Below are 26,977 nucleotides of genomic sequence, written 5' to 3' on the forward strand. Positions count from 1 at the left end.
AATCAGGATGCATGTAGTAGAGCTGTGTGTGTCATGTGTGGAAATCACCATGGATGTAGTAGAGCTGTTTGCATCATGTATAGGAATCACCATGGATGTAGTACCGCTGTGTGTGTAATATCTAGCCATCAGCATGAATGCAGTAGAGCTGTGTGTGTAATGTGTGGGAATCAGCATGGATGTAGCCGAGCTGTGTGTGTCGTGTGGGAATCAGGATGGATGTAGTACAGCTGTGTGTGATGCATTGAGTCACGATGGATGTAGTAGAGCTGTGTGTGTCATGTGGGAATCAGGATGGATGTAGTACAGCTGTGTGTAATGCGTTGAGTCACGATGGATGTAGTAGAGCTGTGTGTGTGATGTCTGTGACTCATAATGCATGTACCATGTAGCAGAGCTGTGTGTGCACATCGCACCACCAGAAATACTGGTACTATAATTACCTATAATTACTAGTAAATTATATAACAGACACTAGTAGAGCAATTCTATGACAATTATTCTCGTATACAATTCATGTGTTACAACAGGCAATGTACTATCAATGTGGTGTAGATGAGGCAAAGTTTAGGCTTGAAACGTCTTTGACATGTGGGCTCTCATATCGTTAGTCCAGTTCATTTATTCCACCCCTGCAAGCGATTCCTTATTTTAATGTGGTAATTGCTGCAATGTTCTGTAAAGCAGTGATGGGTCTGCCGGTCGCTACTCGAAAATAAATCTTGTTATTTTTAGAGCGCCAACTTATTCCGCAGCGCCTTCAGGTAATTTATTTATTACTGCCACAGTCAGTGCCGACATCTCCTTTCTCATTGAGGACTTGCTGGAGTCTCCTGTATTGGAAGCGATAGTGGCCCCGCTCCTGGTCACAGCACCAAAACCCCAGAACAAGTCTGTTCATATATGATGTGTTGTTGGCAGACATACTCTGGGGAGTTTCCTTCAAGGTCTCAAAGCCCCATTCCTCTGTCATGGAGAATATGTCCCCCGGCTCTTCAGGTTTGCATGCCGCTGCGGCCCATGACCCCTCGGGACCTTCTATTCATGAGCAATAAGCTCCCACCCATCTCCAAGTCCCTTAATTCTGCGGGTCTGCTGTTTTGCAGAAGAGGAATCCTTCCAACAAATAACTCCTCTCCTATGGTCCTTTACAAAACTCTTCCCTCCAATGGTTTGTTCATAGTAACAGTTTGGTTCTCCTCGTTAGCGGGTGCTCCGATTTGGTGGAGTGTGGTAGCGAGTTGTTTCTGTAACCTCTATTCTTTGCATAGAAGCCCCAAACAAGATCGATTTTAGTGCCCCTCTTTGCGGTCGGCCCGGGGCCGGCAGGGGGATGCGCCTGAATCATTTTCTCCTGCTCTGGTTTTCCTCCAACGTTTTGTACAAGCCGCTGGCGGTTTTTGATCATTTGGTATATCCAGCTGTAGTCCTCTGTTACACAGACCACCCCGACGTTCAACTGCAAATACAGCGGTATTCCTTATCTCGAGTCTGGACATGGCCACCATTGCATCAGTCTGCAGTTTCTATAATGGAAGCACCTACCTCCAACCTACCTTGGTCATCCTGTTCGTAACGCCAAAAGTAAGGGAGGAGGTTCTCTTTAAGAAATTTGCAGATGATGTAGTCGTAACAAAACAATCTAACTTAATTTTTCTTTCTAACAACTGTAGCAGTAAAGGTCACAGATCCCACCTGGTGGGATAACGGTCTACTGCGGGGCTTACAGGAACTCTCCAGGCCCGTGATTGTCACTCCTAACCCTTGCAATCCACTCCCTCTGCTGCTCTTGTAAAGCCTCAGGACAAGACAATCTCTTCTCTTCTATCAGTTGAACAGTGAAATACGGGGTCGGTACATCCACAACCCACATCAGCAATGGTTCCCCAGAGCCTCGTCATCCCTCTCGGGGGAACACTTCTAATTCAGCCGAAAATACAATCTACATGCAGCTGAAAAATCAAAAACTTGCTCCTCTCCCCTGAAAACACCTCAAGAAGTGGACACTTGGGCTCAGGAATAGAAGGGGCAGTAGAAACATGCACTAACTCCCGCTGCTCCTGGGCCACCATACGACGGGACAGGTCTTGGTTGCAACCACTAAATCCTGCAACTGACTTGTGAGGGTACTCATGGCCTCCATTGGAGAGCAATTTTAAGGGCCAGTTATTATGTTACGGTATACTACCCTTGATACGCCAGCCCGGGGGCCCTAGATCTCACCCACAACCCCTGTCCCTGCCTACTTACCTCCACTCCTGGCTAACCCCAGGCGGGCAACTGGGCGGCGGTCCCTACTCTCATTAGGGAGCGAAAAGGGACGTTGGCGTACCTGAATGGAAAGGGTAGAATACTGACAGGAAAGGCAGATGTAAATAACCAACACGAACAATACTAAGCAGAGCTGTGCCAGATGGAAAAACCTGGCTGACAATAGCAAGGAATAGCAGACAAGATGACAGAGGCAGGAGACCAACAGAGGCAGACTAGCTAACACACTGAGGGAAACCAATAACTGGCAGTGATTGCCAGTCTCTGCCCGACCTTTAAACAAAAACCTCCACCCCGGGGCGGAGAGAGGGAGACAGCCAACTCCTGAGAGAACACAACCAAAAGGGAGCTCATGCACGGCAGCTGCACTCACAGGTGCGTGCGCGCACGCTACCGCGTGCCACCAGCACCACGTCGGCCACCTAACCGCGGCCCCGGCAGCCAGACAACAAGCCAGTTGGATACGCCCCAACCGTGGGACCCCGCACACAGCTGCCCCGGGAGGACCAGCAACCGCCGCATAGTAACAGGCTGATTCTGAGCTAGTGACATCATAGGGGCAGGGCCTAGCTGCACGACTTGATGAAGGGGTGGAGCCTTCCCACCACCCCATAGTGCCTGTGTTAACCTCTGGCGGGTAGCTACTTGGGACCTTTCACGCGGGATGGAATAAGTCCACGCGGATGTTTCTGCACCACAATGTTACCCCTTTGAGGCTTGAATTCTGCACCTGTTAAAATCTGCACAGCTTTACTTCAAAACCGCAGAATGAAACTTCTCTGCGGAACTTAAGACGTCTTGTGGAACTTTTGTTGCAGATTTCTAACATACAGGAGATGGAATTCCGCTATTAAAGGGTAAATAAACCCTAGAAATTCCACAAGATGTTCCACAGTTATAAATGCAACAAAATCTCATTGACAAAACTTGCGTCTGTGCTGCGGGCAATTCCGTCCCATGTGAAGGTCCCTTGCCGACGACACCTTCTCCACACAGTGTCACTCACTGACATCCCTTACACAATGACACCTTCTCCACACAGTGTCACTCACTGACGTCCCTTACACAACGACACCTTCTCCACACAGTGTCACTCACTGACGTCCCTTACACAACGACACCTTCTCCACACAGTGTCACTCACTGACGTCCCTTACACAACGACACCTTCTCCACACAGTGTCACTCACTGACGTCCCTTACACAACGACACCTTCTCCACACAGTGTCACTCACTGATGTCCCTTACACAACGACACCTTCTCCACGCAGTGTCACTCACTGATGTCCCTTACACAACGACATCTTCTCCACACAGTGTCACTCACTGACGTCCCTTACACAACGACACCTTCTCCACAGTGTCACTCACTGACAGCCTCTTCCTCATGCATGTGTCCCCTCTGTTTGGCCCTCACACTCCTGTCAATCAACTATCTTACAGCGAGTCGTTACAATTTGGGAATTAGTTCTAAAAGCAACAATACAAACAAAAATAAACAAATGCAAAACAATTTTAAGCCATTTCCAGACCTTACAAAGCAGCGGGAAAGGCCGGACCCCCATTTTACTGCTCCAGGGAGGTCCGAGGGGTTGGGCCTCCAGCGAGCAGTTATTGTATTTTCTCAGAAAGGGCTGCTCATGGGAAGATGGAAGAATGCCTCTACAGCGCCCCCCATTGGAAGGCAATATTGCTGCACATCTATGCAGACCTTTTCATAGGACTTGTAAGAGTATGAGCCCAACCAGAAAGAAAGGGTTACTACTGACTGATGACTAGAAGTTGGCCGCACTCGTATTTCTTGTATCTCCAGCTGCTTGTTATTTCTGCCCCTTAAATCTCCCCACTTCTTGTGATTTCAGGCGGAACGGTTCCTACTTCTACGGCGGCACAAGAGGGAAGGTAGAGAAGCGCATATTCCATAAGATGCCATTTCAGGACGTTCTGCTTTCTGTTACATCTCAGCAATGATTCTGCCGGTCGGATGTTCCAGAAATGAATTGTTTTTGCCACAATTCTCATAGGATTCCGCAGTCGCTTTACCTGTCGTGTCACATTCATCTTCACTCTGCCTCCCGGAGGGCTGACGCCTCCGCCCGCGCCGCCTCATATCCCCCTGACAGTACGTGCCCCGCTGCTGGCCCGCACAATATTTGGTGTTTATCCCCTGCTGGTGCCGAAGGTGGGAAGAACCTCTGGGATCCTACGTCTTGTGGAGAAAAGGTTCAGACTTACAGTCAGCAGCGAGAACAGAAACCCTCCCTGAGACCTCCGCAGTGGTGGCAGACCCTGTGATGGGGGACAGTGATGCCACAATACCTGTTCCTATACTTCACTTTAAAGACACTCTGTCACCTACCTGTAGCCCTGGGAGCTGAGCTTGTGGGCTGATGGTAGGTGACCCGCTTGGTCCGTGGATGCGTTACACCACCTAGCAGTGGCACTCAATGCACTGAAATGGCGGCTTGCAGCGCTCACATTGGGAAACGGCAGGGGAGATAAGTATAAGACATTCCCGGACACAGCGGGGTACCTACCGTCAGCCCACAATCTCAGCTCCCCGGACTACAAGTAGGTGACCCGCTGAGTCCGCACATGCTTTACACTGCCTTGCAGTGTCACTCAATGCACGGCATCAGCGGCTTCCAGCGCTCACATTGAGGAACGGCAGAGGAGGTAAGTATAAGACATCCCCGGACTCACCGGGGCACCTACTGTCAGTCCACAAGCTCAGCTCCCAGGAATACAGGTAGGTGACCTGATGGGTCCTCAGATGCATTACACCACCTAGCAGTTGTGCTCAATGCACTACAGCGGTGGCTTCCAGAGCCCACACTGGGGGACGGAGGGGTAGGTAAGTGTGAGACATCCCCGGACTCAGCAGGGCACCTATTGTCAGCCCACAAGCGCCAAAGACTACAGGTATGTGACCTGCTGGGTCCTGGGATATGTTACACCACCTAACAGTGGCGTTCAATGCACTGCAGTGGGAAACGGCAGGGGAGGTAAGTACGAGACATCCCTGGACTCAGCGGGGCACCTACCGTCAGCCCACAAGCTCAGCTTCCAGGAATACAGGTAGGTGACGGAGCGTCTAAGAAGAAATCATTTACATCACCAGACTCCTAAAACCCAACGGCTTCATATTAACCCTTCGTAGGTCTGTATATCACGTCCAGTTCCAAGATGGACAGAACGCACATGGAAAAGAGGCTGCTCAGTGAATCGGCTCCGTCACACAAGCAGCTTCTCACTCCGATCGAAAGACCAACTTTGGAAAAACGCTCCTATTTGTGGGTGATTCTGGTTCAGTAATTGCTCTGAAGCTTCTGCCAAGTCCGGTAAGATCCAAGTGCGACGCCTTCTTAAAGCATTTCATCCTTGGACCCGCGGGCAATCTGTTCACATGGACGAAAAACGGACATAAAACAGCGAATGAAAATCTGATGCAAATCACACGTGAAAATCACTGAAGTCAAAGGTAAAATGGTCGGTCGCACTCGCCGTGTGAATACGCCCGAACATTGGAAGTAAGACCCAAAACTTGATGCCTACACTGCTTGTGACTTGGAGCATTAACCCCTTATGGACATCTTCCGTAATTGTAAGGCAATTCCTGGTGTCGGTGTATAGAATTGGCTTGTAAGCCATGCCCCCTCTTCATGGCTTGGCTGTCTTTGGCGGCTGACACCTGGCAGCAACAGACATGATTCAATCCTGGACATTTCACCATTTAGATGCTGCAGTGACCGTGGCATGTAAGTGGCCAAGCATAGAATGGGCTCTCTGTGTCTCCTGAACGGCCCCCATGGGGTGACAATTGGTTCCCATGCCAGCCTGGAGCCTAGTCTCCCTTGTATTTCCTCCTTTTAGGCCTGCTTCACAGGACCGTATGCGTTTATACATTGGCCCGTAGACGCCGTATCATCGCAGGAATGAAAAATCAAGTGTCCATCTTCATTCACGTCTTTTCAGCCAATCACACGGACCGCCGCTGCTTATTGGCTGAACAGTATGAAGAAGCGATGAAAGCCGCCAACCGCTGTGAAATGCTCGGAGCGACCAATGATGCTCACGTTGGTCCAGCGTCGTACGCGGCTCCTCCCCCTCCTGTTTTTCCAGTTTCAATTGATTTTTGGGCATGTTTAAAAATTGCATTGGGAGACATAGCAGATATGTGACCGTTCGCGGTCAGCGATGTTATACGCAGCGTGAAGAGGGGCCGAGATAAGGAGGCGCAAAATATGTGACTGAAGCTCTAGACTCGATGACAGCATATCCCCATTCCTGCGATTATACAGCGCAGGGCGAACATAAGCGCATACAGTCAGGTGAATGAGGCCCAAGGCCCATCTTCTCACGCCGCGTATAAAATCGCTGACTGAAAACCATCGCATAGGGTCTATTTTTCCAAACAATATTTTTTTACGCGCCCAAATTGATTCATCTGACTGAATGCATTGAGATCCGAGGCGTCGGACGGGCGCGGCTTTTGGGCAATTCATATACACAGCAAAATGCCTCCATAAATACAGGTTAAGCTGTGCCTGTGGCGGGGCTTAGTAGGATGGCCGGACAGTACACAATACTGCAATGCGGAAGTATGGGGGTGATTGGACATGTGAAGATGACCGCCAGTTCAAGTCCCCTACGGGAATGGAAAGTAAAATAAGATTAATAATGTTTTCAAAGATTAGTAAATGTAAAAAAATATTAAAAGTTTACCCCCCCCCCCCCAGTTGTACAATAAATATATAAACTAATAAATTGTATTCATACACAAGAGTTCAGTTTACTAAAGTATTCCATTTATCCCAGACAGTGAGCACCCCGCCTCCTGGGTCACCCCGGCTCCAAAAAAGATTGAGAATCATCAAATAAAAAGCCATCCAAAAGTCATGTGTCCCCAAAACTACAGGCCGCTGCAAAAAGAGCGCAATCTGTGAAAAATGTCAGCATTACCGGGGTCAAACAGGGGGACCGAAACCAATTAGACATTGCCAGGAAGAGCGCTGGAAGGACGGAAAAACTCCTGTCCAGTTGGATCCACTGAGGTAATGGGACATGTAAGGCTGCAGGGTCTGAGCCTGGAGAAGCTCCTCCACCTGGTGGACTGCTGCTGGCTGCTGACCATTGCTGCAGTTAGTAGTCAGGGTGAACCGCTGCTTACTTCTGTTTTGCTGATTGCACCAACTGTACGATCTGCCAGAGGAGATTGGTTTCCACTGAGTTTCCTGTTATCTCTGAATATCCAAGAAAAATGAAGTTATTCAGGCTTTCCCTTGGACTGAGAGAGCCGCTGCGTTATCACTGCCCCCCCCCCACGCAGACATTGCCACTTTAAGTAGTACAACAGAAAGTATATAAGTTTGGTTTCACTGAAATTGTCCTGAGCCACAGAATAAAGATACCATTTTTACTGCACCGTGAACCATAAAAAACTCCCATATGTCAATGTCTTCTAATCCCTCCCCTTCCCTTAGAAAGTTGTAAAGGTTCTCCAGTACATGATAAGTATGTTAAATGGTCCCATCAGAGAGCGGGGACCTGGTGTATCTGTCAGCTCTGCACCACCCTGGGAGGCCCACCAACTCCTCACCAAAAAGGTTTCCCGGCGGAAATCTCGTTGTTCTTCGCTGCGGCAAAACCGTGTGATTTCTGGTGGGATTCGGCCCTGTGAGAATGCAGACTAAAGCTGATGGGCCCATCGGTGGACCTGAGAGGGGAAGGGCTCACCTACTGCTCCTCTGCGAAGAGCTGCTGGCAAGTGGGCACCTGAGATGCCACAAACTTGCCATTTGGTCATTTTGCCCTTCCAAGAGACCAGACTTTGCTGTAGAGGAAAAGCCATATTTGTCTGTGTATCAAGAGCAACTGATGCTTTCTCCAAGCCGACCAATTAAGCTTGCATTCAATAACCCATCATAAATTGGCATCCAATGTGATCCCTGGTGAAACTGTGCCCCAGGCTAAGAGCAGGGTGCTGCCCGCGGATCCCTCCGACTTTACGGAAGGCAACAGATTGTCATAATGAAATAAAATGCTCCCAATCAATGGATGTCCTCAGACCCCTCACCGATTAGCCCGGTGCCATTGTTAGTGAGATGGAAGAGGAGCCGAGCGGATGAGTCCTGGCATCGGTCATTAGCTGCTGGAGAATATGAGAAGGATCGGTGTGAAAGGACAACTCATCCGGCCACCGCAGGTAATTCATTAAGTTAACGAGATATAGAGACTTGGCAGGATGCATGCATAAAGGTCAGCATTCAGGACAAGCTTAACTATTAGTATAATTGGGACTAATGCTTTATATAGAGAGTCGTCTGTAAGACTTTTGAGGGTATTGAAATGTCTCAGTCTTATGGTGCTCCGTAGCAGAGTCTTAAAGATCTCATGGACAAGGCAAGACTTTATAACACATTATATGAACAGACGAGTGAATCAATTCCCTCCATTTAAAGGGCTGGTACAGAATTAGAAAAACATCTCTGTTTTCTTCCACAAACAGCACCACACTTGTCTGCAGGTTGTGCGTGGTACTGCAGCTTAGCCATATTCATTTGATTACCAGAAGCAACCCATGGATAAATTTGAGACTGATTTTGGAAGAAAGCAGCCGTGCTTTTCTAATCCTGTCAGTCCAGCGTAGACTGGTCAATGCAGCTTGATATTGTCACGAGTTCTTCAGTCAATCACCATTCATCTGTATATATAGATACTAGCCACTCTTGCTAGATGGTGCTGGTGATTATCCATCCTCAAGCTTCCTTCTCATAACTTTGGTATGTGGAGTCCTGCATGCTGTCTTGTTTAAGTCGTTCTCCCACACTCCTCCTTAAGCTGCTCTGGACATCCCGGAATCTCCTGTTCAGATGTTCTGGGGCTCCGTTACCCTTTTGTCATGTGTGGTTCCAGACATCCAATGTCCTTTATGCTGTCAGATGGGTGATGTCTGACACTCCAACAGACCCCGTTGTCAGCTATACACCTGGTGACATCCCCCACCAGACCCCGTTATTAGCTCTACACCTAGTGACATCCCTCTGCCAGACCCCGTTTTCAGCTCTACACCTGGTGACCTTCCACCGCCAGACCCCATTGTTAGCTCTACACCTAGTGACATCCACAACCAGACCCCATTGTCAGCTCTACACCTGGTGACATCCCCCCACCAGACCCCGTTGTCAGCTCTACACCTGGTGACATCCCTCTGCCAGACTCCGATATCAGCTATACACCTGGTGACATTCCCCCACCCCTAACCATTGTCTGCTCCACACCTGATAACCTCCCACCGCTAGACCCCATTGTCAGCTCTACACCTGGTGACATCCCACTACCAGACCCCATTGTCAGCTCTACACCTAGTGACCCCCCCCTACAGACCCCATTGTCAGCTCTACACCTGGTGACATTCCCCATCAGACCCCATTTTCAGTTCTACACCTGGTGACATCCCACCACCAGACCCCGTTGTCAGCTCTACACCTGGTGACTTCCCCCCACCAGACCCCGTTGTCAATTCTACACCTGGTGACATCCCCCCACCAGACCCCGTCATCAACTCTACACCTGATGACATCCCCCCACCAGACTCCATTGTCATCTCAACACCTGGTGACATCCCACCACCAGACCACGTTGTCAGCTCTATAGCTGTAACATCCCACCACCAGACCCCATTGGCAGCTCTACACCTGGTGATATCCCACCACCAGACCCCGTTGTCAGCTCTACACCTAGTGACCCCCCCCTACAGACCCCATTGTCAGCTCTACACCTGGTGACATTCCCCCACCAGACCCCATTGTCAGCTCTACACCTGGTGACATCCCACCACCAGACCCCATTGTCAGCTCTACACATGGTGACATCCCACCACCAGACCCCGTTGTCAACTCTACACCTGGTGACATCCCACCACCAGACCCCGTTGTCAGCTCTACACCTAGTGACCCCCCCTACAGACCCCATTGTCAGCTCTACACCTGGTGACATTCCCCCACCAGACCCCGTTGTCAGCTCTACACCTGGTGACCCCCCCCTACAGACCCCATTGTCAGCTCTACACCTGGTGACATCCCCCCACCAGACCCCGTTGTCAACTCTACACCTGGTGACATTCCCCCATCAGACCCCATTGTCAGCTCTACACCTGGCGACATCCCACCATCAGACCCCATTGTCAGCTCTACACCTGGTGACATCCCACCACCAGACCCTGTTGTCATCTCTACACCTGGTGACATCCCCCACCAGACCCCATTGTCAGCTCTACACCTGGTGACATCCCACCACCAGACCCTGTTGTCATCTCTACACCTGGTGACATCCCCCACCAGACCCCATTGTCAGCTCTACACCTGGTGACCCCCCCCTACAGACCCCATTGTCAGCTCTACACCTGGTGACATCCCCCCACCAGACCCCGTTGTCAACTCTACACCTGGTGACATTCCCCCACCAGACCCCATTGTCAGCTCTACACCTGGCGACATCCCACCATCAGACCCCATTGTCAGCTCTACACCTGGTGACATCCCACCACCAGACCCTGTTGTCATCTCTACACCTGGTGACATCCCCCACCAGACCCCATTGTCAGCTCTACACCTGGTGACATCCCACCACCAGACCCTGTTGTCATCTCTACACCTGGTGACATCCCCCCACCAGACCCCGTTGTCAGCTCTACACCTGGTGACATCCCTCTGCCAGACTCCGATATCAGCTATACACCTGGTGACATTCCCCCACCCCTAACCATTGTCTGCTCCACACCTGATAACCTCCCACCGCTAGACCCCATTGTCAGCTCTACACCTGGTGACATCCCACTACCAGACCCCATTGTCAGCTCCACACCAGGTGACATTCCCCATCAGACCCCATTTTCAGTTCTACACCTGGTGACATCCCACCACCAGACCCCGTTGTCAGCTCTACACCTGGTGACTTCCCCCCACCAGACCCCGTTGTCAATTCTACACCTGGTGACATCCCCCCACCAGACCCCGTCATCAACTCTACACCTGATGACATCCCCCCACCAGACTCCATTGTCATCTCAACACCTGGTGACATCCCACCACCAGACCACGTTGTCAGCTCTATAGCTGTAACATCCCACCACCAGACCCCATTGGCAGCTCTACACCTGGTGATATCCCACCACCAGACCCCGTTGTCAGCTCTACACCTAGTGACCCCCCCCTACAGACCCCATTGTCAGCTCTACACCTGGTGACATTCCCCCACCAGACCCCATTGTCAGCTCTACACCTGGTGACATCCCACCACCAGACCCCATTGTCAGCTCTACACATGGTGACATCCCACCACCAGACCCCGTTGTCAACTCTACACCTGGTGACATCCCACCACCAGACCCCGTTGTCAGCTCTACACCTAGTGACCCCCCCTACAGACCCCATTGTCAGCTCTACACCTGGTGACATTCCCCCACCAGACCCCGTTGTCAGCTCTACACCTGGTGACCCCCCCCTACAGACCCCATTGTCAGCTCTACACCTGGTGACATCCCCCCACCAGACCCCGTTGTCAACTCTACACCTGGTGACATTCCCCCACCAGACCCCATTGTCAGCTCTACACCTGGCGACATCCCACCATCAGACCCCATTGTCAGCTCTACACCTGGTGACATCCCACCACCAGACCCTGTTGTCATCTCTACACCTGGTGACATCCCCCACCAGACCCCATTGTCAGCTCTACACCTGGTGACATCCCCCACCAGACCCCATTGTCAGCTCTACACATGGTGACATCCCACCACCAGACCCTGTTGTCATCTCTACACCTGGTGACATCCCACCACCAGAAACCACTGTCAGCTGTACACCTGGGGGCATCTGATGAAGTCTACTGGGATTCCTGCATGATTTTCTCCTTTATAAGTAACGCTCACACATTACCCGACAGCACAGGATTGGTGGGGGGCCAATACTTTTGTCAACATAATGTACTTGAAACCTAAACTTTTTTGGTATTTTACTACATACTATAGGAAGACCCAGCTTGGAAGAAGTGAAATGAAAACAGAAAGTGGACATCAAGATGGATGGAGAATATCACTGAAATTTTGAATATGTCAAAGAGAAGCTTGAAGATGCAGATATCGGCACATCACAACCTATGGTCTTTACTCCAGTCCTTTCAAAGGAATTTGGTATTTATTTTTCCAGTTGTTGGAGTAATCCTTTACATTTAGATTCAGCAATAAGCTTACCATGTTCTGAGTTCTCTCACATAGCCAAATTAATTAATGATGAGCAGTGGAGAAAGGCCAAGAGACATCAACTGTGTGAAGTCACTGCTGTGCTGTTTCTAAAGAGCCCAACCCAGTTTTAACTTTATTCATAGTGCGAGCAGACAAAGTCAGTATAGTGGTCTGTCATGGTGGACCACCTCTTAACAAATCATGTCAAAGTTTAATGAATAATTATGTGACTAGTGGCCCACAACATCCTAATAAAGGAATGCGGACACATGGACCAAATATGGTCTCTAGAGAATGTCCAAATCCCCCACTTCCAACAATAGCTCAGTCTGGTCTGTGCTGTTTTAAACATTTCAGGCTTAAAGTTGTAGTAACCCATGAATGACAAGTGTAACAATCATCTTAATATTTTTACATCTTCTCTCCTTTCGATTACGCTTTTATTCCCAAACTAGGTGCATCCCGTGGGCTAGTCCCACAGTGGAGACGTCAGTACTTCACCTTCCTGGACATAGCCTTTGAGGAGGTTTTAACTTCACTCCATTCTCCAATTTTTGAACTCCTCTGGGTTAGAGATACCTTGAGCGCTGAATAAGGCAGATTATAGTTGTGACAAGGCGTGAGCATTTTCACCTAGGCGTTCCCAAGGGCGTACAACTTTGGTAACTCGTTTGATTTGTTTCTTACCCAATGTAAGCAAATAAGGTCTACAAATCATTAATATCTTAAATCCTACATAAACAGCTAAGCATAGCAAGAAGAATAAAGTTTGAACACAGTAAAAATCTGGTCATCCACATCCCATGTGTCAAACTCAAGGCCCACCATAACATTTTATGTGGCCACGAGTTCAGGGAGCAGAAGAACCTCTTCTTGATCGGAGAGTCATGAACTGTGCCAGGAAGACCCTCTGGTGCACTGTGGACTTGTTGGCTGTCTACTACTGGGATCGTGACCGCCATCTTGGTCCTTCACTGTAACATTGGGTGCATGTGAACTGAGTGCTGTGGCTGTTACTTCAGCCCCTGGAGCCTAAGGTGTGCATCACTCGTCTGCTTCCCCTGCTGAGCTTATGCTGCAGTATAGCGTTGTTTGCCAGGGCTCAGACCGTGAGGAGGTTTGTAAACCCTGGCAGGTCCTCGCTACCTGTTCCCATCTGCCTTTCCATATCCTGCGAGCCTGCTGCATGGCTTAGAAAGGAGGTTGTGTTATACCGCTGCTTGACCCAGTGAGTTTGGGCTCTGCTCTAAGGATCTTCTGAAATCTTGCACCGGGTTCTGCTTGCTCCTATAATTTTTCCTTTTCTCTGACCACCTGGCCGTTTAGGGTCAAGTGTCAGTTGGGGGACTTGTGCTCCAATTTTTCTAGACTAGAACCTTGCTGTCATCTGCCTGTTCACCTCCTTTTTAATATATTCTTTAAAATATTTTAAAATACAGTCTTCTAATTACAATCGGCCCTTTGAAGACAACCATAATGCTGTTATGGCCTTCGGTGAAATCAGTCTGACACCCCTGCTCTAAATAATCAGTTGCTTTTACTAATTCATCCCACATTTGTATAAGTATTAGATAGAATTCAGAAACAAATATAACATAAAAGCAAATACATTCTTCCATTGTTTTATCATCTTATAATTCTAATAAACGTTTTAAATCATTCCTCCAGCTGCGTACCTCTGAGGAGTAAGGGTGGGCCTAATGACCTTAATTCTCCGGAGAGATAAAGATCATATGGTTGTCGGTTAGAAAAAAACTGATTTGCTCCACACGGTTGCAGTGTCACTCTCTGACTGTCTTAGGCTTTGTCTTAAGACATAATGTACATTTAGCTGTGTGAGTCGTCCTAGGCCCCCTGTCCACAGGCGTTGCAGTATCCCATGGCGAATCTCAGACGTGGGAGCCGCCGCCCAGGAGCAGGAGCCGGCAGCCGGTTCTCCACAGGTCAGCCTATCTGACAGATACTGCCGGCTAAATCACTGCTGTGGACAGGGGGCCTTACAAAGAGCCGAAGTGCTTATTAGTATTGGACTGGCATCATTGACAGATCTACTGCTATGAAGAGCAAAACAGGGTGTAAATATTTCCAGTATACATCTGATAAACAATTCACCAATAACCGTGACGCAGACTCATGCTGCTATCAATGTCTGGAGAAAAACCATCCTGTAATGCCCCCGACCCAACTCTATAGGGTTCAACTATAACTCCCCATCAGATGCAGGGGCTTCGTACCATTCTTCTGTACATGGCTCGCGTCTGCTGTGGGGGGCACAGCTCCTCTTCCTGCCAAAAAAGATCCCCGAGGATGAAGTGACATCTTCCCATGTGGTTCCTGATGGAGTATACAGTAATAAGTAGACATCATCCGCAGGTTCTGTTTCTCCTCTTTGGCCTCGCAAATCTTAAAGGTTGAGGCTCCATTGAGTCTATCTTCCTTGTTGCTACTTTGTGAACCGTGAAGTGTAAGACACTTGTACAATCATCAAGAGATTCTGAACCTTCTCAAGAACTCCATTAGCAAAATGTGGCCCCCTATCACCCTCTATCGTCTCAGGGGTCTCCATAGTGACATATGACCTCAGACAACATTCTTTTCTATTGGCCCTTTACATGGGACAAATATAATTCAGAATTGTTGCAGCGACTGCAGAAATCTGAATGGAGAGCCATTCAGTGTAAACAGCAGACGATAACTTCTAAATGACTGTCTGCTTACTGTGAATGGAGGTGGACGGGGAAGGGATGCTCCCCAGTCCACCTCCGCCTTCATGTTGGCAGTGATGTAAGCAATGCTAGCTATACTCTCTTCTGCGTAATATGGCAGGGGCGGGCATCACTGGGACGAGCTGACGAGCATTGTTCACCCGACAGCTCATCCTGTGCAAATGGACCTTATAGCTGTGGTCACAATCTAGAGATCAAATAGACAAAGATACATTCATATCGTCCGCCTCTGGCTGTTGGATGAGGCCCACTCGCCATCTCTGAAACAGGTAAGATGGTCATATAGTGTGTTGGGCGGGTGCCTTCACCATTTTACCTGGGCTATGACAGGCGCAGACAATACCGATCTGCACAAACCTTGTTACTGCATTTTTGAACCCTGGGGCAACCCAAGCAGAGGCCATTACACCACACATTACCTCCTCTGACTGGTGAGTTGGTCCGTGGCTCAATGTGACATCATAGAGTAGAGCATTTGGGAGAGGCACAGGTGTTTACCTTTCCTCCAGACCACCCTTTTTTCCGTCTGTGCGCCCTCCTTGTGCTGCTCCTCTTTATTTCCCTTTGAAGTCTGTTTCAGCAAAATAGACAACAGAGAGGTATCCATGCCCGGTTCAGTTGCAATCAGGTTAAAGGCTATCAGCTTATTCGGAGTCGGACTGCTGTTTGGCTGCTGTGTCTGCTCTCCGGTTTCCTCGGCCCTCAGCAGTTTTCTCTTTGCTGTGAGCCTAGACTTTGATGATGGTTACCTGTATGGGAAGCGCTAAAGCCTTGTACAACAGAGACATTGCTTCTATATTCCGGATTGGTTTACCTAAGGACCCCACAAAAGCTTTTACTATGCCAATGGGCCAATAATTGTGGGCGATGCTCAAACCTGGACCTTGTGTGCAGATTACCTCTTACCTCCTGCCATTTTACATGCCTCAGTGAGTGCCTTCAACTCATCTCCTAGGCTGGACATCCTAGGTGAGACTGGTTGTCGGAGTAGTACGTCACCTTGTATGGCCACCGCATATCCTGTCTTGCATTACCTGTCTTTCTAATATCTGAAGCCTTCTAAAAGAGCTTAACTACATTAACAATGGATTTCTCTTTGACATTTCTTAATTTTCTGATTTCATGAATTAAAGGCAGTTGTCAGTTGTGGTCTTCCCTTCTTCCTCTTTGTACCCTTATAGGTGGGTTCAACACAGAACATCTCCTAATTGTGTGATTAGATCGGGTTAGGAGAGTACCCTTATATTTAGTGTCTAATGAAGAATTTCCTAAACTACACTAAAGGACCAATAGAATTAAAACATATTCTAGAATTATGTCTGTGACTTCATCTGTGAGGGACGCAGCAGCAACCATGGCACCAATACAAGAAAGGGGCCAGCATCTAGATGTCCAGCAATAAACCTATCTATGGCTTGGAACATCATGTCTTCAAAATAACAATATATATTACCGTTAGAACAAATTACTTTGGAAATTGAGTGTAGACATCTTACTTGGAAAAGATGGCATAGGTCTTTGTTTGTTATCAGACATTCAATCCAAGCAAGCAGTGATACTTCCATTTAATGTGATGTGCAGTCCATATAAATAAACTTATTGGAACGTATTCAATAGAACACTGTTTGTTACCCAGATTGAACATGTAATATGCTTGAAGCAAGCTCTTGTTATTAATGTGACTCTGTTTGCAATGTACCTATCAGGCTCGTCAGCTAACATCATAATTTAACAGTAATCAAATAAGTAAAACCCAATATATTTAATATACCATGTACTTGTGTTGGGGAATTATCTATCTGTCTCCTATCTATCTATCTATCTATCTATCTATCTATTTATCTCATATCTATCTCCTATCTATCTATCTCATATCTATTTATCGATCTATCTCCTATCTATCTATCTATCTATCTATCTATCTATCTATCTATCTATCTATCTCATATCTATCTATCTATCTATCTCATATCTATCTATCTATCTATCTATCTATCTATCTATCTATCTCATATCTATCTATCTATCTATCTATCTATCTATCTATCTATCTATCTATCTATCTATCTCCTATCTATCTATCTCCTATCTATCTATCTATCTATCTATCTATCTATCTCATATCTCTCTGTTTATCTATCTATCTATCTATCTATCTATCTATCTATCTATCTCCTATCTATCTATCTATCTATCTATCTCATATCTCTCTATTTATCTATCTATCTATCTATCTATCTATCTCCTATCTATCTATCTATCTATCTCATATCTCTCTATTTATCTATCTATCTCATATCTATCTATCTATCTCATATCTCTCTATTTATCTATCTATCTCATATCTATCTATCTATCTATCTATCTATCTATCTATCTCATATCTCTGTATTTATCTATCTCCTATCTATCTATCTATCTATCTATCTATCTCATATCTCTCTGTTTATCTATCTATCTATCTATCTATCTATCTATCTATCTATCTATCTATCTATCTATCTCCTATCTATCTATCTCCTATCTATCTATCTCCTATCTATCTCCTATCTATCTATCTATCTATCTATCTATCTCACATCTCTCTATTTATCTATCTATCTATCTATCTATCTCATATCTATCTATCTATCTATCTATCTATCTATCTATCTCATATCTATCTATCTATTTATCTATCTCCTATCTATCTATCTATCTATCTATCTATCTATCTATCTATCTATCTATCTATCTATTTATAACACACTCCACAGGAGTGTTATGACCCAAATTCACCAGACAAGATATTTCTCCCTATTCCAGCATTCTGTCCAGCCAAACAGGGTTACTAAGAACAGCCAGTACTTTCCAGATCTCTGCAGCGTAACTCATGGAGGGGAAACAGGTTGGCAATTTTAACCCATAAATTCCTTGTTCTATCTGTGCATCTTCTAACAACAAATGGGGTGTTATAAATGCACACAAGTCTACAAGAGTCTCTTATTTTCTCCATCTTAATAGATCATATACACTCAGAACAACATAAGCAAGACATTTGATTCATAAATGAGAGAAATCACTTAAGCAGACAGTGAATCCATGAATTGCACGATGACAGAAGTTAAAGCAGCAGTAAAAGTTGTAACAAAACAAATTAGTTTGGTGCACCGAACAAATGTAACACTGGGTTTGCAGATTACCACTGCCATACAATTTGGCGCCCAACGTGGGGCTCTGAGACGCATCCTTCATCTTGCTGACAACCTAGTGACCCTCCTCCAAACAGGATGAACAGATTTCTCAGCTCCATAAAAAAGATTAGAAAAAGTATTTTTCTTACATTTACTATCTGTCTTTCCTTGAGCCTTTCGGGATCCTTGACCGCTAGCCAAAGGAGACACTTTTGTCATGTTATCTCAGGTCTAAAAAACCAGACCGAAAAAGTATATCTTGTTTTGTGCTGGTATGTATGTATGCATGTGCAGGAAAAAGGTGTGACTTGTAGAATTGTTGTGTACTAATATTGTATGGGTGGACAACTCAGTGTTGTTGGGATTGTGTATGAAAAAAATCCTTTTTAACCAAGAATGATAAGATATTGTATGCACTGTAGAGACATAAGAGACATGACAGCACAGGGAAGGCCTGCAAACATAGATACATAGATGGGTTGTGTTGCAGACTACATGATGGACCACATAAAGGTTTATAAGGCTAAATTGAACGTCAAATGACACATGATTTAGGATACAGTAGCTTTATTTGCTTTGAAGAAAGAGTAAGACGTAGCTATCTGAATAAATTACTGTTTGATGAAGATTGCCTTATGGCTGTTGTTTGTTAAAGCCGTTAACACGAGGGATATGAGATTAGAGTTAGAAATTACACTTCTGGCAATTTTGGGATTGTTGTAACTATGGATAATGTTGAAAATTGCTGATATGGGGGTTCCAGAGACAGTGGAAAGTGACAGAGATATCTACGTTACAGGGGAGACCATGAAAGAAATCATGGAATCTTTGGGAATACAACAGGCTTTCCACACCCCCTAACACCCACAAAACAGTGGAAAGGTAGAAAGGATGAATGGAACCCTCAAACCTAAAATACAGAAAGCAATGGCAGAATTAGGAGGGCCGTGGACTGAGCGCCTATCCCTGGCATTGTTTTCGGTCAGGTACATGCCCAATAGGAAGACAGGATTGTCTCCCTTTGAGATCCTCTTCAGATCAGCTTCTAGGACAGGGCTGTACTTTCCGCAGGTGAGGCAGATGCAGCATGATTCCCTCATCGGGTAAGTCCGGGCCCTACAGGAACATTTAAATCTGGTGCATAACAAGAGTATGGTAGCCTACCATGGCGGACCACCTTCCCGAACTTAGCAAATCATGTCAAAGTTTAATGAATAATTATATGATTGTTGCCCACAACATCCTAGCAAAAGAATGATCAAATATAGTCTCTAGAATCTCCAAAACCCCCATACCAGCAAGAGCTCAGTCAGGTCTGTGCTGGGTTAAACATTCAGTCATCTTAGGACTTCAAGGACTGGTTTACCAGTTATTGAACCACTTATATTTCTGTAGCAGAGATTCAATGATATACAATGATATCCTAGTTCTGAAAAGTGTAAAAATATTTCCCAAGATAAAGAGACCAGAAAGTGTTAAATTAATGCGTGGGCTAATTAGCTCAGAAACTCACACCGAGTCTCCGTGATATTAGGAGGCTGAATTAATAACAATCTCCAGCTGCTCTTCCTGCTAAGAATAAATGTTGTGAATATGCAAAAAAAAAAAAAAAAACACTTAAAAAAACTTTTTAAAAACTCTCACCAGAAAGATTTATGGAAAAAAGAACATTCCTTTACATGAAATTAGGAAACTTTCCATTGTCCTGCATAGGTGAGATGAACTTTACCAATCCCTGCTTTACAAACTGAACAGTATAATATGTCAATGATATGAGCCCCACAGGGGGTTACTAGAAGGAACACGCTACATGCAACACACATGTGTATCTACAGGTGCTGGACTCCCCGCCAATCTCTGCAGACGCTCCACAACTTAGTCAGAAGCCGGTAAACCTGAGAGAGAGGTGATAGCAGGCATACATTGATCAGGTATAATGAAAACAAAGGTTTGGTACCGTGTTAGCCAGTAGAGCAAAATGTGATTGTTCCCAGCAGGAGAAACCAAGTCATCTTGTAGATATGATACCTTTTAATGGCTAACAAAAATACATGATGTTATAGCGAGCTTGTGAACCAACGCAGAGTTCTTCTTCAGGCTTAAATGGAATAGATCTAAAGAGGCCTGGATATTTCTACACACTTATAACATGCATACTTATGACAAGGCACAGATATGGATGTGATTGGTTCACACTTAAAAGGAATTCTGCAACAGCAAACAAACTTTTTTTGTCTAGGCACTGATAGCGGAGTGAAAGTTTTATGGTCCCTAAATAACTGTTGGGGGGGGGGGGGAGGTCGTCAGGCTAGAAATGCTACAAGAGGTACACTGACATTTTTAACTAAACACTGATAAGGGAGTGAAAGTTTATGGTCCCTGAATTACTGTTGATGGGGGTCTTATCTGTGCTATAGATGTCTCACACCTCCCATTCACACATAAATGAATAGGAATATAAATTGATAACAATCTTTGACACGCTGAATACGGGGTTAAATGATTCCCCAGGATTTATGGGGAATCTCTCGAGAAAAAAAGGAGGAGGCATGATGAAATGCAATCTACCTGACCCTTCTTCATGCGAATAGCCATCAGAGAGAATGGGAACACCTCCATATACATTACATGTTCAGCCAATCCTGCTGAAATCATTGCCGAGGCTACAAGAAGATATAGGTGCAGGAGATGAACACGTGGAATCTCTGTGGGTAGAAATACAGGGAGAGAAGAATAACAAAATACTGATAGAAGTTTTCTATAGGCCACCAAAAGCAACAGAAGAAACTGAAATCTTATTATTAAGGCAGATAGAAGAGGTGTCAAACCGCAATGAAGTAATTATCATGGGGGACTTTATCGAGCTATAATATGGGAAGACGAAACCTGCGGACCTCACAGGGGTGTTAAGTTTTTGAAGATAATTAAAGATAACTACCTTACCCAAATTGTGCAGGAGCCAACTAGAGGGAGGGCCTCTCTGGACTTAATATTAACTAACAAACTGGACAGAATCACGGGGGTGCAGGTTGAGGGGCACTTGGGGAACAGTGACCACAATATAATCAACCTCCAGCTGTCATTCCATAAGAAGCCTTATCAGGGAGCGACAAATAAACTAAACTTTAGTAAAGCAAAATTTGATCAGCTCAGAACTTCTATCGGTACCATTAATTGGGACAACATCCTCGAAAATATCAGTACAGAGGACAAATGGGAGGAGTTTAAAAGGATCCTAATCACCTCGTGTGAGCAGTTCATTCCCTTTAAAAATAAAAGAACTTCAAGTAGAAAGAAACCAATGTGGCTCGACAAGACGGTAAGAGGGGCAATAAACGAAAAAAAGAAAGCGTTCAAACTACTAAAACAAGAAGGCAGCGAAGAAGCGCTAAAATCGTACAGGGGAAAAAACAAAATATGCAAAGATAAGATCAAAACTGCCAAGGAGGAAGCAGAAAGACGGATCGCCAAGAGCACTGGCCCTTTAATAAATAATGCAGGAGAAACCATATAAGACAATGGGAGGAAAGCAAATCTATTAATTAGCTTTTTTTTAAGTGTATTCATGAAGGAAAAAAAAAGTCACACGAGATGCAGGGGAATAAAACAAACCCCCTACTAAATATCTCATACCTAACACTGGAGGAAGTGCAGAATCGGTTAAAGAAGATTAAAATCGATAAATCGCAGGCCCAGATGGAATACACCCAAGGGTTCCAAGGGAACTAAGTGATGTGAAGCTAGACCACTATTTCTTATATTTATGGACACTATAGAGACTGGGGTTGTACCACTGGATTGGCACATTGCCAACGTAGTTCCAATTTACAAAAGGGGGTCCAAAGAAGAGCCTGGTAACTACAGGCCGGTAAGTCTCACTTCAGTAACTGGAAAAAAATATTCAAAGGGTTTCTGAGAGACGCCATCCTGGAATACCTCAAGGAGAACAACAGAATAACTCCTCACCAGCATGGATTCATGAGGGGGCGATCATGTCAGACCAATCTGATCAGCTTCTACGATGAATTAAGCTCTAGGACCTGGGAGAGTCTATTGATCTGGTATATCTGGATTTCTCACCGTGCCGCAAAATAGGCTGATATATAAAATGAGAAGCTCGGATTGGGTGACAATGTGACAATGTGTATTTGGGTAAAGAATTGGCTCAGAGATAGAAAGCAGAGGGTGGTAATAAATGGTTTGTACTCTGATTGGGCCACAGTCGCTAGCGGGGGCCACAGGGTTCAGTATTGGGCCCCACTCTGTTCAACATATTTATCAACGACCTGATAGAGGGGCTGCACAGCAAAATATCAATATTTGCAGATGACACAAAATTATACAAGATAATTAATACAACGGAGGAAAATGTGCGGCTACAAAAGGACCTGGATAAGGCTGAACTAGATGGACATTGTCTCCCCACATGCTGTGTTACTATGTTATAGTAAATACTGTGTTTGCGCCACACAAGGGCTTAGGTTACACTTAGGCCATGAATTCTGAGGGTTTGGCATCAACAATACATTCACTTTGCAGCTTTCTGGGCCCTCTGGTATAGCAGCGGATGAAGTTCTGCCCCATCCTCAGCGTCTGCAGACCTGCGAGCCGACACCGATTAGTAGGAACACATAGGAGTATTTATGCCTTCATACATGTCCCTTCCAATAGTCCGGCATTACCAGTAACCACAAGCCGGATTACCAGAGCTGTAGTGTATGAAGCGCGCTGCGCCGCGGAGCCGCATCATCTCTCTTATATGGAGTCAGCGCTGAGCGTATTGTAATGTGCGGCTCGTCCGGCGGCCCGCAGTCCCATGTTTCTTCATGACATGTATCGGCCGTAAGAACATATTTATGTGATTAGCCGAAGTATTGTGACATTTCCTGCAGCGGCGTCTCCGGCAGAATGGAGATCTGGGGTCATTAACACAAGTAAGAATTCATTTTTTGAAAGTGCAATAAGCACGCCCTTCACTGCGGCGGGAAGTCACTTCACTCGCAGCGCATAACCGCTGTTAATGAATGTGCGGCATCAGCGGCTCGAGGAGGTTAGTAAGGTCCTCTTGGGGGGGGGGGGGGATATACGTAGAGTCCTGTACCTTCTTGTATGGAATGTCATGGTAGACCCTAAAGGTCCGGTGACCCCAGAAGATCATGTGATGTCGGCGTCAGGATGGGATGTCGCCTGGAAAGAGCTTCTCTACCATTGGAGGAACAAGGCCTGCTGACGGCGGCAGAGATGAATCCTGCAGGGGAATCCAGCCCTGACCGCAGCTGGTGTCCACACATACCGGTAATTTGGCTTCTTCTTTGGTACTACAGATGGACCCGGCAGCTCGCCATCGGACATGCGCAGTACAGGTTTTTTTTCAAAATGCTTATTTTTCCCGCCCCCTGCGAGCTGGCGGAATCCATGAGCTCTCCGCAGTGTTAATTGCGGACGAGCTGCGGGTTGGACAGCTTCCATCGACTTCCATGGAAACCGTCCGGGTGGAATCTGCAGGAGGAAACCTGTTTGAGGAAACCGCAATTGGATTCCTGCAAGTGTGCTGGAACAGCGGCTTTCTATAGCATGTTATAGTATTGGCTGCGTAACTGCGACGTGGACACTGACCACGGATACCACAATCCAGACCCGTCCGTGTACAGGCAGCTTTAAGATGTCCCTATATTACAAGCCATTGATTTAAATGAGCAGTGTGTAATGCATTATCTCCCCTGCGGGGGTGCTGCAGGGTAACACTTCTACCAGGGATTACTACCCTTTGTTTGACTTTGCTGAGATTGCGGCCGCTGCACGCCGGGGTCTTATAGTCCACTAGAGAAACGGACAACTAACAACGGTATACGGCACCATATTTTTAACATGGCAACACAGAGAGTTATTCAGCAGGCACAGACTTTTCACATGCGCTATTCTCATCTGTTTTATCGGCAAGACTCGCCCATTCAAGTCAACGGGGATAGAAAAAAAATGGACAGGCATCCGTGTGCAGTGCGTGTGCCGTGTGTGTGCAGTCCGTGTTCAGTGCGTGTGCAGTCCATGTGCAGTGCGTGTGCCGTGTGTGTGCAGTCCGTGTTCAGTGCGTGTGCAGTCCATGTGCAGTGCGTGTGCCGTGTGTGTGCAGTCCGTGCTCAGTGCGTGTGCAGTCCATGTGCAGTGCGTGTGCCGTGTGTGTGCAGTCCGTGTTCAGTGCGTGTGCAGTCCGTGTGTCATAGAGCCCATGCAGCGGCCGATGTATTCCAACCGGAAAGATAATTCCAAAAGATAGTCACCGCTCCCTGCACCCCCGGGGAACGACGCAGCTGTACTCGCATTACCCCAGCAGTGGCCCCTACAGGGGGAACGCGGTATTACAGATGGCTATTTATAGGAATGGCTGCCCTGTAATAACAGGATTTCGTAAGGTCAGCCAGGATGGGACTTAGAGGGGGTCCGTGGGCTCTTTAACACGAGCATGATGATTTTTAGCCGGCTGTGTCACGGCTACAGCGTGGCGAAAAATAACGTGAATGAGAGGGGGTCCTGAGCGGGGGACCCCGATTTATAATGTCATATGCCCTAGTAGGGGAACAGGGATGCCATCTTGGCACAACTCCTTTAAAGGGGTTTTCCAGGCAAAAGCTATTGATGACCTATCCTGAGAATAGTCCGGGTAGAAAACCCCTTTAAGGCATCATGGAGGACAGATGATTGACCCGCGGGCGTGCGATGGCGCCCCTTTCAGCGCGGATTCTGCTAGTCGTATGGAAGAAGATGAACAGAAAGTTCTGCTAGAAGGATAATTCCCGCCAGGGAGGATTACAGAGGAGCGCCGAACACTTCAGATGATGAAGAATTGAATGCAGAACAAAAGAATTATTACAGTTTATTGGTTTTGAATGGATTCTGTCCCTAATGGCTTCCTACAGAGACGCCCACGCCGCCTCATCACCTGATTCTCCCACATTTATTCTATCACTTATTGTTTTTGTGATTACACGGTATATAGGGGGACGTATACCATCTATCTGCAGACTAGTAGACGGAAAAAGATTCAAAATCAACGCTTAACCCCTTCCCTACCGCCAGCAACCATGTAGAGCGGACATCAGGCATCCGCAGCCAGCCCGGAGCCAAGGCCACCCCAGGTGCAGGAGTTGGCTGTCCTTGACAAGCTGCTACAATGGCCAGGATCAGAGATGACTCAGATCCCCGCCAGTTAACCATTCACTGTCAGTACTGATGGTGGCATTTAAAAGGCTTGACAGAGGACAAGGGGCTCCCACGTGCCTGAGGTCTACGGCAAGGTTTAATAGGAAGACATTAACGGGAGCCAGTCAGCACTAGTCCCACGGTGAAACAATACGGCGATGGTGCTCTTGCTCGCTCTGCCACATGGCTTCTGTGATAAATGTTGCTATAGGATTACCCCTGTAATTGGCATTGGAAGTTCTCTGACGCCGTCTGTAAATGCCGCTGAGCGGTCCAGCAGGGTGGATCAGCTCCCTCGGCTGCTTTCTTCCACTCGGTCAGCCGCTCTGCACTCCTGTGATGTAGCTGGCATCATCCATCCACCCTAGGAAATCTCGCACTGCGCTGTGCCGTCGGCTCCGCAGCGCAGATAACCTACTTGAGTCCGTCCACAAATGGGACCGCTTATTGTGCTTATACAGCCCAATGTACGGAGCTGCCGACCGCCTGCAGCTAACCGCTAGAAGTGGTGCAACCTCTAGGACCCCCAGAGATCCTGAGTGAAGCACAAGCAAATGCCCCATGGGACCACCACTCCACTTCCATGGCCCAGGCAGAGATCGGCGCAGTCATACAAGTAAATGGCGCATCAGGTGAGCACGTCCATCACCGCTGCATTCACATGGGGTGTTCGGGTGCACTGACTTCATGATCACTGGGGGTCCCAGCGGCTGGACCCCCAGAGATCACACATGTATCATCTCTCCTGTGAATAGGGGATAAATGTCTTTATTGGAAAACCCCTTTAAGATTCATAGTTACATGTAAGAAGACGGTCACCTGTGGAGGTTGTGAGGGTGGACATTGGCCAATTCTTAATAATATCCATCGTTATTTATATGGCGCCAACATATTCCGCAGCGCTTAGAAGACGGGGAGCAGATACAGAACCCGTTACATGTAGTGATGGAGACAGTAAGGGTGCGGGGCTCCAACAAGCTTACATACTACAGATAATGGGGGGATACAGAAGGTAAAGGGGTAGAGATGTGCACGGCATGGCAGGGTAGAGATGTGCCCGGTATGGCGGGGTGGATATGTGCCTGGTATGGCGGAGGGGAGATGTGCCTGGTATGGCGGGAAGGGGATGTGCACGGTATGGCAGGGTGGAGATTGGCACGGTATGGTGGGGTGGAGATGTGCATATTACAGCAGGGTGGAGATGGGCGCAGTATAGCAGAGTGGAGATGTGCATGGTATGGCGGGGTGGAGATGTGTCCGGTATGGCGGGGTGGATATGTGCCTGGTATGGCGGGGTGGATATGTGCACGGTATGGTGGGGTGGAGATGTGGATGGTATGGTGGGGTGGAGATGTAAACGATATGG

Source organism: Eleutherodactylus coqui, chromosome 8 (assembly GCF_035609145.1).
Source record: "Eleutherodactylus coqui strain aEleCoq1 chromosome 8, aEleCoq1.hap1, whole genome shotgun sequence".
NCBI classification, from domain to species: Eukaryota; Metazoa; Chordata; class Amphibia; order Anura; family Eleutherodactylidae; genus Eleutherodactylus; species Eleutherodactylus coqui.